The sequence below is a fragment of the Lactuca saligna genome, chromosome 7 (assembly GCF_052625555.1).
Source record: "Lactuca saligna cultivar CGN05327 chromosome 7, ASM5262555v1, whole genome shotgun sequence".
Classification (NCBI taxonomy): Eukaryota; Viridiplantae; Streptophyta; class Magnoliopsida; order Asterales; family Asteraceae; genus Lactuca; species Lactuca saligna.
In genome coordinates this window covers 128880006-128890433 of record NC_136423.1, presented here as the reverse complement: position 1 = coordinate 128890433, position 10428 = coordinate 128880006, and positions in this window count along the sequence as shown.

The following is a 10428-nucleotide window of genomic DNA, read 5'->3' as shown; positions in this document are numbered from 1 at the left end:
GTATGTTGAATCTGAATGCGAAGATGGATTTCAATCGCATGGTTTGAAGATCGGATTTTTGAGCTGATCCTTAGGAATTATGATAGATTGCTAAGAAATATGTAATAACATAGTTTTCATTTGTAACTGCATTGTAAGGAAAAGTTTATTCCGCATTTCATAAATAAATATTTTTTTTTAATTTATTATATATCCTTGCAATAGCATTTGTGAAAATTGATGTTTGTATGGTTCTATGTTAGCAATATGAATTTGATTCTTTCATTTGTGATAGTGTCGAGTATTTGCCACATAAGGAAATATTCTCATTACCCAAGTTTCAATTGGACAGAAACTTGGAATCATGCAAGTTGTATTGTATGATGAATGAGAATTTTCATCTTTGGTAAATTAAGACTAATTCCTTATCCACATGTATATGTGAGTCAAGTGAATGACTAGGGGATTGGGTACACTGGGTGTGTGCTGGTCAAGATACAAAACAAAGCTATCGATAAGACTATTCGTCATGATTTACTAAAATTTAGTTTACATGGTTATGCTTACAAGTTTAAGTATAATTCTAAAACATTAGAAAAGGTTCAATGTATGTCAGAAAGAATGAGAAGAATCAAATTAGGCTGAAAGATAAAAGTTTCTCAAATCTGAAAAGATGGGAGAGTACTTTAGTATCGTGTTTTATGACCATCTTAATGCTTATGGAAGAACCATATCACAATTGATCCTCTAAAGACATCTTAGTGTATTTGTATGGCTAAGAAGAGGAATCGTGAATTGTTGAAATAGTTTAAATCAAGAAGATGAGTCATACTTCGTTTCCAAAACAAGTCTTAGAGTCACACTCCAAGATTGTAACCTTGAGTGACATGATCTTAAGAAAGGTTTAAAACACTTGTCAAATGTAGAGTAAAAGTTTTCTACTCTTCTACATTTGAAATTGGTGAGTTGTGATGTTTTGGATAAAACGAAGACCAACTAAGGCCAATTATGTTAAGTGTTTGTCTTGATTAGAATTCACACTAACTCTTGAATATTGGTTTCTAAACTAATGTTTCTTTTTGAAAGAGTTTCTCAAGTAACGTTCCTTGACAAAGTGAATCATATATGTCAAGAGTTCAGTAGGAGTCTTAAAGATCTTGACAAGTTTCAAGAACTAATCAAGAATAAACCTGTTGTTAAACGATAGCACACGGCATGGGGTTTGTGAACTATCGTGTTGACATATTCTTATTTTTGTGCACATTCCAGTTAAATTTGACTATGCATGTGAGTTCTATGAGTTCTCAATTGTTTTGAAAACTGCTTGGAAGCAATGGTAGGCCCTTATGCTCCCAGGTGGCAAGAAGTTAAGATTGAACAAGTTCAGTCCATATGAGTTTGGTTTTGTCACTAGCCTTGTTTTGTGATTATGGTTATGACAAAGTCACATGGATAGGAACACATACACCATAAAATCTAAGTGTCACAAGGTTTCTCTCTAATTCATGAAAATGATGGTGAGGAAACGCTTTCACTAAATAGATTTTAAGGAGATAATAATTGTGATATTTGCATTCTCAAATTTGATTATGATTACGAAATCCCTTTTCATAATTTGAGTTGTGAGAAATGGCAATGGTCTAAACATTTCAGACTTATGGCTGTAAGTTCTAAAATTGTTAAGACACGCAGCTATCTAAGGAAAGGTGTATGATTTTGAGAAGCCTAGATAAAGTCTTATTGAAGAATTTCGTATCAGAAATCTGAACTTTGGTAATGAAAGTCAATAAGTATTGATTTCTAGAAGTCCAGCTGATTTCTGAATACATGTGACAGCTAGTGGGAGCATAATTATTATGGTAAGTGTTGCAAGTTAGCAATGTTAATTATAGAAAACAAAAGTTTCAGTTCGCAAAACTGTGGATTCGAAAAGTTCTTTGGGTATAATTAAAGTAGAGGAATTTATATTTCATTTCAATTCTAAAAGTTTAGATTGAGATTTTAATCAAATTTAGTCAAATATATATGGATGTTATGTTGGAATGGTTCAACATAATGAAATTCTATATATGGGAATGTTAATTGCCTTCTCAAATTACGGCATCCCTTTTCATAATCAAAATTATGAGAACATGACAAACAGAAATATTATAGAAAAAGACTGATTAAGTATCATGTCTTTATGTTTGACATTATGAATCGTGTCCCATATGCTTCGGGTATAAGATTAATTCATATGCTATAATATTCTCGTGTTCTAATTTTCCGAATGCCTAGGGCATTAATAGGGAAAAGGGAATAGAATCAGACATGACTAAAGTGGTTAAACAACTATTAAGGACAATCTAAGGTTCGCCAAAGATTGGTCACTTAAGTACAGCTAGAAGTATAATAATGGATGGAACATATTGACACTATTATGAATAGACAAGATTCTATTTATAAGGTGTTGTCGGATGGAAAAATATGGAATGTTTCCATATTGAGAGTTGAAAAATAGATGGAAAAGTTAGAAACTTTTATGCAAGAAGGATGTTCAAAGGAATGTACTTTGAATTTGAGACTTCATTTCCATGGAATTTTCTTGTAACAATCTCCAAAGGAATATTTTGTAGTGTCATTGGTCAAGTCTTTATGATTTTTGGCACCTAGACAGTACAAAAGAATCATTGCATAGTTTAGAATCTAACACTTTCTACTAGTCACAAGAATTTGGAATTCTTACACTTGCAATAAGGATTTGGAATTTTGAAATGAGCATCATTAAAATGTTTTTCAATTGATATATTTCACAAATTAAGGACCATAGACAAACATAGTGTGCATGCTTGGTGCATGGCATAACTATCGTTTAGAAAACATAGTGTGCATGTGTGGAGCATGGCATAACTATTGTTTTAATTAAAGTATTAAGTTGATTATTTGAAACATTATACAATGAATGATGAGTAATCAATATGGCTCACACGTTTTGGGGCCATATAGGATCAGTATATTCTTGTGTTTCGCTTTTCATCTTTTGAATTCCCGAATAACAAGGTTATTCAAACTATCCACAGTCAATCATACATTGGAAGTAGGTATTGAGGAAAGATTGTGATGAATGGGTTCATAGTTTGTCTAGGACAAGTTTGCTGCAATGTTCATGAGTGCTCCTGGAATAAGATTCGAGTATTGGATTCAATCCACGCTCATCTAAATCACTTCATGGATTTTATCACGAGTGATCATGAGACAATAATATCTTATATTCTTCAAACAGAGACGTGTGAGTTGTAGTTGCGAGGAGGTTGCACATTAACATATGTAAATGTACCAGTAACTTGGTTGTTATAAACCATATCATTGTGTGTAATTCGATGAGTAAGTACAAGCGAGCATTTGGGTTGAAGTTTATCCGTTCCTTTTACCCCATGTGGATAAAAGCGATATATGTGGGCCGCTCGATGATTTAGTGATGACATCAGGCCTGGACTGATTTGATTTGTTCAATTAGTTGGTCGTCATAAATCGAAAATCGGGAAACAACAGATGGATAGAGAGAATGATTATAATCCATGTTTCAGTCCATATGATATCTAGAATGGAGGAATATATGATCACTTATCTAATGGACACATCATTGACTAGATCAGAGTTCGACAACAGCTTTTAAGAGCTATGATTTCTAGTCAGGTTGGAGTCATGCTTGCAATAATAGTTATTAGACTTATCCAAGTGGGAGACTGTTCGATTAGATCTCTAAGCGCATAAATATTATTGGTATGTAGTTGACCCGAGAGTAGCATGGTCCATTTTGGTTGCATGGCATTGGAACAATTTGGATAGACTTTTGTGAGAAAAGGATATTTATGATTTATTAATATATTATAAGTTCTAATATATTAATATGAAACCATACTATTTAAATAGTATTGATCAAGAATTAGTTTGGAATTAATTTTGTGATCAAAAGAGACTAATTAAATAAATGTGGATTGATTTGGTAAATCATTCATTTTTATAAAGTGGACTTATGATCCATAGTTCTTCATGTTGGGCTAAACCGATGTGGTGACCCATGGATACTCCATGGAGGTTAAAACCGATGGATCTTATGGAATGTGGAAAGTCATGAGTTACATGGTGTAACCCTAGTTTGCCACACTATATAAGAAACCCCAAGGCTCATGAAATTGGCACTTAAGTGCACTACTAGAAAAATAGCCTTTTACGACGCTCATTGCGCGTTGTAAAACGCTCAGACGACGCGCAAATGCGCGTCAAGGAAGGCCCTGTCATAAAGAGATGACGCGCTTTTGCGCGTTGTCTATAGACGACGCGCATTTACGACTCACAATTATGACACGCGATGCGTATTAAGGAAGGCCCTCACAATTATGACACGCGATGCGTATTAAGGAAGTCCCTATCATGAAGGAAGACGACACGCACTTGCGTGTCGTAACCTTACGACGCACGTGTTTATGACACGCAATGCGTATCAAGGAAGCCCATGTCATAAATGAAGACGACACGCATTTGTGTGTCATAAACTTCTTTAACCATTTATGATATGCATTTACAATGCGTCTTTACGATACTCATTTACGCATAATACAAAATTTTGTAAACAAATATATACTAAAACAATCAATTTCATCTAATATCATGTCAAAAAATTGTAATACATTGATATTAATGGGATCTAATTGTACATTGTTACTACGAGGTTTTCCCTAACTATATAACCTAATACTATGTTACTGCAAAGTAATGCTACACAAAGATGATAAACATTAAATTCCAACTAAGTAGAGTTGCATCTTACCTGTCATAATTCTTTAAGACTAATGAACCCCTGCTCCGATAATTCTTGTGACCTGATCAAATAAAAGTCTAAAAATTAATATGATAATATAATAAATAGAAGAATCAACTAAAATTGGAAATGTACACGAGGCTACAACTTTCAACTAAACCGGTTCAAATCCCAATTCAACTAAAAGCAACTTTCTTTCTCGAGTGTCCCTGTTACACTTTCAAGTAATCTAGTCCTTTCATGCATGGCTTATGTAGAGCTAGTTAGTGAGGGCGATGATGTCTTTTTACAATTAGATCAGTCAGGTCAGTATTTTTTGGTATAAGTAGGTGGTTTGTTGACTTATGGAGCTTCCATGACCAATTGTATTTAATGTTTTTAATCACAGAAACTTACCTCTAGTTGTACCTTTCCACCACCTCCCATTCCCTCCAATTCAACTAGCAGCTCATGTGAATTTCCTGGTAAACATGGTTCTATGCTTTAGAGACATTATGGTAGAGATTGTTTTCTATAGTTTATAAGATAGCATCTGGACATTAATACATTTATAAACTGCAGCTATGCTTCAAACGTTACAGTATAACATCAAGGGTATTGGAATAATATCATGTGCTAACTTCATAATGCTGACTTTTTGTTTTAAATTTCTTTGAGGTGCAAAGAAGCTAAAGATTTAAAGCAACCAAAAGAAAAAGAAGAAAACTCACCATCACATATGGACTCCAAGCTGACAATTCCATTTCCCATAAGTTTATGGGGAGTAACAAGATTAGCATCCCAAGCTGCAACGTGAAGTTAAATTGGTACATAACATAAATTTTGAGGATCCAAAATGAGTTATGTATGGTTTCATGACACAAGAAAATCTCTAATGCTAGTATTAGCATAACTAACAAAGATGATACCATCTTAAACTTGAAATACCAAAATGCCTACTCAATCCGATGTTTAGTGCCATAATATGAAAGAAGATTAAAGGTTGTTTAGTGATAACTAGGAATAAGACATAAAGTGGATACTAAAATAATCCACTTAAAATGCATTTTGAACAGCTCATATCGATATGGATAAGCCATCCTGCAATTTTTTTTATCCATGTCACTACAAATCTCGATTTAAAATTATATATTATAAAAGTTATGCATATCTTATACAAAATATAATAACCGGTTTAATGTTTAAGTTACCTTAAAGCACCCATAATTGGATATTGTGTTCGTGAATAATAGAGAAGCCGAAACTGGTAGCATATTTCAAAAGATGCAGCATACTCCAGTCTTTTTTCTCTACCCATCATCTAATTAATTAATTAAAGAAAATTAGAAATTGCCATAATTATTGGATTAATGTTCCATGAAAAGCTTATAAGCTTTAAGAACTTACTTGCATTATACCACTTGATGCTGGTAAATCCTACACATAAAAAGTTTTAATGATGTATTAGTAACATTTTATAATTAATAAGATAATAAATAGCAAGTTAGTTGTAATCAGTATCATCTGAGGCTTCACTTTCCGGCATGGTTGTCACTGGAGGCGGTGGTAGTGGTAGCTCAGAGGTGGGCAATCACAGGTGGAGTTAGTTGTTCCAAAGTCTCAGTTGTCTCTGTGCTTGTAACAAGAAGTGAGGTTGATTTCTCTGAAGTTTCAGTTGTCTGTATCTCCATTATTGCATACACCAAGAAAAAATGGTCACAATCATCATTGGGGAACATCTCAACAACAGATATAGAACATTCTTGTACAAAAGAGTCAAAATGGAGAGGAGAGGAAATAAGAACAAAAAAGTATTGCAAGTCAACCCAACCGAATCAGTTGATATAAATGTAAAATGACCTACCTATCCCTAAAACTCAAATAAAAAAAGGAACTGACTGACTTACCAAGTTCCTTATGGATACATAATTGTGTTGAATGTCATTTCTGATCATATCATTCTCTATAACATTTATTCTTTTAGCAGCTTCTGCTTGTGACTCGTTATTTGCATCTTCATAAGGAGCATTCACATTTCCAAACACTAAAAATAGCAACTCGTATGTTGTAATATTTCCATCTTCATAACTGTTAACTTGTATGGTGACATATGCTGCCCCATATGCCTATCCAGTTCTCAGTTGTTTGATTCCATGCTTGCTCACAAACGCCAGCATTTAGCAATTCCTCTTTCTCATAAGGCATCGTGGATGGCTTCGAGTTCAATATATCAACCTTCTCTTCAACCTCACCTAACCTTTTCAACACGGAATTCAAAACCTCTGCTTCTTTAAAAGACGGAATCGGTGATGGTGGTCGGAATTCCTCATTCTCAGGCCCATCAAACGAGAATTCCTCGGTCCTTTTGGCATCCTCAGATCGCATGTATGGAAGCTTCTTAGTCACACGCATCAACACTGAATTCAAAACATTGATAAGAACATTACCTGGCATCTATTATCTCAAGCAATTTATTCTGGTACTTGCATCCCAGAACTTAAACAGAAGAAAAATTATATTGTATAGTGAACTTGTCACTTTTATAAAAAAAAAGATATATGAAAAGATTGAAGCGTATGTGAATCTTTGAAGTTGTTTTTCTTGGGTTATGAGCATTCTAACACTCCTAAGTGTACATGTAACCCTAAATACCTTGGATCTATGTTTTCTCTATTATACATGCAAATATGAACATCCAAGGTATTATCCTAATCTAGCATACAAAACTATCAATATAACAAGATAGAATACATACCTCTTTGATGTAGAATGTCTTCATGAAGCTTGAGTGCCTAGTGCCCCAAGTGTGACACCTCAAATGGTTCACAATCATCAAAACACTTAGAATAACTTAGAGAGAATTCTACACTTCATGAAATCGGCTAGCCCTCTTCAAGAATAATACTAGTGTCTCTAGTGGCCGATTTTCCTCAATAATAAGATGCTTATATAGTTATACAATTAGGGTAAACCCAAATTGTCATGACTTTCCATTTCCTTGGATCCATGGGTTCAAATACACCATGGAGCATCCATGGAGCATCATATGGGTTTTGGCCCAACTAGATAATCCATGGAGCATTAGCCCACTATACAAGTATGGATGATTTACACAATCAACCCATATATTTAATTAGTCTTCTTTTGATCACTCAATTAATTCTAGATTAATTCATGATCAATACTAATTAAATAATCTCATTATTCTTATTATTAATATACTAGAACTTATAATATATTAATAACCATAAGTGTCTTATTTCTCTCATTTAGTCTATCCAAGTGCATGATGGTATGCAACCCAAATGGACCATGCCGGGTCGGGTCAAGTCTTACCAATTATAGTTATGGACTTAGACATTAATCCAATAGTCTCCCACTTGGATAAGTCTAAAACTATTATTGCGTATGACTTCAGGAACCAACTAGCAATCGTAGCTCTCAAAAGCTTCTGTCGAACCCTGACCTTGTAGATGAATTCTGACCTTTGTTAATGACTTGTCCATTAGATAAGGGATCAAATATTCCTCCATTCTAGATATCATATGGACTGAGACATGGATTATAATCATTCTCTCTGTCCATTTGTTGTTTCCCGATTTCCGATTTATGACGACTGACTAATTGAACAAATCAAATCAGTCCTGGCCCGGCCGAGCACTTCCATTTGTCATCATCAAATCATCGAGGGGCCCACAGATATCGCTTTTATCCCGAAGGTAAAAGGAATGGATAAACTTCGACTCATATGGCTTGTTCTACTACTTGTTGAATCATACACAAAGACACGTTTTATAGCACCGAGTTACCAAATGCGGTTTCGTGTAATCAATGTACTATCAACTCATAGTAACAACTCATATCTCTAGGTTTGAAGAATATAAGATATTATCGTCTCATGATCACTCGTGATAAAATCCATGAAGTGATTCCAATGAGCACGGGTTGAATCCAATACTCAGAACTTATGAGCACTCATGAGTGTTGTAGCCCTTTGTCCAACACCTTAGACATCTACAAGCCAACCCATAACAGTCTTAATTCATATCTACTTCCAACATATGACCGACTGTGGATGGTTTGAATAACTTAGTCATTCCGGAAGAATAACCTAGTTTATTCGGGAAGTCAAAACATGCAAAGTGAAACACAAGAATAATTGAATTCAATATGGTATCAAAACCTATGAACATAAATAAAACACCTTTTATTTATCACCATATGATTACACATTATTCATTGTATACTGTTTCAGCTATCAACTTTATTCTTGAATTTAAAACAATAGTTGTCCCATGCTCCAAGCATGTACACTATGTTTTCTAAACACTAGTCATGCCACACACCAAGTATGCATACTATGTTTGTCTATGATCTTTACTTTGTGAACTAGATCAATTGAACATAACTTCAATGATTCTCTTTTCACCCTCCCAAATCCTTACTGTAAATGCAAGAATTCCAAATTCATGCCATTTACTGAAATCTGTTAGATTCTAAACTTATATGCATTGATCCTCTTGTAATGATTATGAACAAAGTCAGAAAGACTTGGCAACAATCATTACAGAGCATTCAAAAGGAGATCGGCTCCTTGGAAACATCCTTCTTGCATTAAGTTTCCTTAATCTTACACAGATTGAAAAATCTAACTTTGAAACATCTCCAGATTCCATTTTGACTATCACTTCTGAACAAGAGTTGCCTCCTTACAGATTATGTCAATATGGTCCTTCCAGAATTATCACTATACTTCCAACTGTCCTTGAGCAACAAATCTTTGGTAAACCTTAGATTGTCCACGACAATTGTTTAATCCTTTTAGTCATATCCAGTTCTAAACCTTTTCCCTTCTTAATGCCCCAGGCATTTGGAAAATTTTATAAAGGATGAATATTATAGCACGTGAATCGATCCTATATCCGAAGCATATGGGACACGATTCATGATGTTTGACATAAAGACATGATACTAGACCAGTCTTTTGCTACAATATTTTTTATTTGCCATGTTTTCAAAATTTAACTATGAAGAGGGATGCCGTAATCATAATCGAATTTTGAAAATGCAATATATATACTTGACTAAAGATGATTAAAATCTCAATCTAAGCTTTAGAATTGAAATGAAGTATAATTTCCTCTCCCTTAATTATAGCAAAACAACTTTTCAACCCTTGCAACTTCACGGATTGAAACTTTGTTTTCTATAATTAACATTGCTAACTTGCAATACTTATCATAATTATCATGCTCCCACTAACATGATGATTATTAGCATAACACTTATGCTCCCAATAGCTTTGACATGTACTCAGAAAGCTCGACTTCTAGAAATCAATACTTTATTGACTTTCTTACCAAAGTTCAGATTTCTGATACTAGATTGTTTTGATAAAACTTTATCAAAATCATACACCTTCCCTTAGATAGCACACTTGTGTGTCTAAACAATTATGAAGAGGGATGCCGTAATCATAATGATTAGACCTTTTTGTCACTTCTCACAAGTCCAGGTTAGTGTGCCGGTAAACCACACACGCTCCACTAACGACTTTGAGAATGCAAATATCACAATTGCTATCTAGCTAAAATCTACTTAGTGAAAGTGTTTCCTCACCATCATTTTCATGAATCGAAGAGAAACCTTATGACACTTAGATTTAATGG